Source organism: Anopheles gambiae, assembly GCF_943734735.2.
Source record: "Anopheles gambiae chromosome X unlocalized genomic scaffold, idAnoGambNW_F1_1 X_unloc_80, whole genome shotgun sequence".
Taxonomy (NCBI): domain Eukaryota; kingdom Metazoa; phylum Arthropoda; class Insecta; order Diptera; family Culicidae; genus Anopheles; species Anopheles gambiae.
The window spans coordinates 7,501-10,835 of NW_026902693.1; positions in this window are offsets into that span (position 1 = coordinate 7,501).

The window sequence follows — 3,335 nt, forward strand, 5'->3', positions numbered from 1 at the left end:
AAATTTCCCAAACCAGTAGAACTAACAATTTCAATTTTCAAAATCTATCCTAACCAAATTTCAAAACTCTCGTAAAACTAACAAACATATCTCCAGTGTAGAGCGTAGAGTAAAGTGACCGGAAACTATTTTACCTGTATCCCGTAGCATAGCCAAAAATATAACGGGACACTTGGTCCATTTTACCTGTAACGTTGAAGCACACACGTCTCCTCACGTAGTTTGTCACTTTTAAGCACTCTTAAATTTCATTCATTTCATTCATTTCATTCAAATCTCGAAAACTCTGAAAAAACTTAAATTTTACATAGAAAGCCTTCTGCGAAAATTTTAAAATTATCCCCAGTTCAGTTTTTATCCATGAGCAAATTATTTTCAACTTAAAAAAAAAAAAAAATATTTATTTAATTTTTTCACTCAAATATTTAATCGAATAATTGTTAAAAAAAACCCTTTTTTTAAAACAATTAACTTACATCGCCTTAAGCACAATAGAGCAAATTAATAAATTACAATTTCAAATTCAACGCTCAACAATTAGACTGCTTGTATTCAAGCATACTTTCCATCACAATCCAAAGAGTTATATTCCCTTACAAAATTAAATCTCAATTAACTAATACATTTATACACTTTGTATTAGTTTCCATATAAATTAATTTAACAAATTCTAATATCAACCAACAAATTTCCAATTACTTATTTTAAATAATAATTCGTCTTCTCCAACCATAACCAATAACCCTTTTACAAGCAGAAGTTAAATAATCACGTAGTTATTTTTTCTCCCGGTTCTTTGCATGTAAAATAAAATAATTAATGAATTTAAATAGTTTAAGTAATTATTAATATTAATTAAGTTAAAAATAACAAAATAGTTTGAATTGACATTTCAACACTTGACATTTGACGTTGACATATAATCAAACTGACAGCTCAATATATCTGACACCTAACGTCACCTCGACATCTTGAATTGGTTGACAGCTATAATTGAAATTCTTTGACAGTTGCAACCGATTAAATAATAATTTAAAAAATCAATTATTTATATTTAACCAACTAAGTTAAATTAAAATTTCGTTCCTCAAGTTACAACTTGTTACATAATAATAAACTTTAAATTCCTTGTATACTTCCCAATATCATTAGATTAATTAAAATTTTTAATATCCAACTTAAAGATACCTTTAATTTTTGAAAAGACACATAACAGTAAAAAAAATCAAAACCACCATTCGTAAAGAAGAATAATTCCCCAAACCAGTAGAACTAACAATTTAAATTTTCAAAATCTATCCTAACCAAATTTCAAAACTCTCGTAATACTAACAAACATATCTCCAGTAAGGGAGCGTAGAGCAAGGTGACTGGAAAGCCATTTTACCTGTATCCCGTAGCATAGCCAAAAATATAACGGGACATTTGGTCCATTTTACCTGTAATGTTGAAGCACACACGTCTCCTCACGTAGTTTGTCACTTTTAAGCACTCTTAAATTTCATTCATTTCATTCATCTCATTCAAATCTCGAAAACTCTGAAAAAACTGAAATTACACATAGAAAGCCTTCTGCGAATATTTTAATATTATCCCTAATTCACTTTCTATCCATGAGCAAATTATTTTCAATTTAAAATAAAATTAATGTTTAATTTTTTTCACTCGAATATTTAAACGAATAATTGTTTTAAAAAATCCTTTATTTAAAATAATTAACTTACAACGCCATAAGCACAATAGAGCAAATTAATAAATTACAATTTCAAATTCAACGCTCAACAATTAGACAAGCATACTTTCCATCACAATCCAAAGAGTTATATTCCCTTACAAAATTAAATCTCAATTAACTAATACATTTATACACTTTGTATTAGTTTCCATATAAAATAATTTAACAAATTCTAATATTTACCAACAAATTTCCAATAACTTCTTTTAAATAGTAATTCGTCTTCTTCAACCATAACCAATAACTCTTTAACAAGTAGAAGTTTTAATAATCACGTAGTAATTTTTTCTCCTGGTTCTCTGCATGTATTAAAAAAAAAAAATATTAGTTTTCTGATTTAAATAATTTAAATAATTATTAATATTAAATTCTCTTAATAATAACAAAATAGTTTGATTAGACATTTTAACACTTGACATCTAACGTTGACACATAATTAATTTGACAGCTCAAAATATCGGACACCTAACGTCACCTTGACATCTTAAATTGGTTGACAGTTATAATTAAAATTCTTTGACAGTTGCAACCGATTAAATAATAATTTAAAAATCAATTATTTATATTCAACCAATTAAATTAAATTAAAATCGCTTATGCTCAAGTAACAATTTATTACACAATAACAAATTCAATTCTATTAATCCTTAAATACACAACTTCATACCCTGTTGACATTTAAATTGTTTGGACAGCTTGTTCAAACCTGACATTTACCGTTATTGACAACAAATAGACTGACAACTATTAAACTAAAATTTTAATCTCGGAAAACTCTTTCAATTTATGAAATTCCCCTTTTCTAAATTAAATTAAAGTGTACTTAAATCCGCTCTCAATCGTTTAAATCGCTTCCTAAGCTTTTTCTTTTATTTATTAATACCATCTAACCCAGTTAATACTTTCTCCGTTGCATCAATTTGAAAATAACTTTAATCATCTTATTTGATTATTCCCATGACATTAAATTGCATCCATTAGACATTGACGTAAAACATCACAGTACCATTGACATTCAAATAGATTTGACAGTTTTATCAATTACTTGACTGACAGTGACATCAAACGCCTCATCACATTGACAGCAAAATTAATTGACAATTTGATTACAGCGCGAAATCCATTGACATCCTTCGTTTTATATTTGACAATAAATTCATTCTCCGTTTTAATTTAAAAATTTGACATTAAATTCGTCCCAAAACCCGACAATAATTACTTAATCAATCAATCAATTAACAAACTTGCGAAATTCCTTAGAAAACAAGTAGACAGTCACAATAACCTCCACAGGATTTAACCGTAGAAATAACCCAGTAGAAAAATGGTGATGAACACACGCTCCACTTTAGTTCGTAGAAGTAGTCCCTCGAAGGCAGTGACGAGTAGATATTCCGTCCGCCGTAGCTCGCTGGGAACGATGTCCCCGTCTAAGGCTTCGGCCACCAGCTTTGGTAGACGGGCATCAACAACCCAGCTGATGGCTTCCAAGGCACCTGCCCTACGAAGAGCTTCTTCGGTAGAGGTGGAGGGAAAATCAAAAAGGGTCTCTGTTCTCCCGCAGATTGCGGAAGACAGCCAAGGGGAGGGCTCTAAGGCA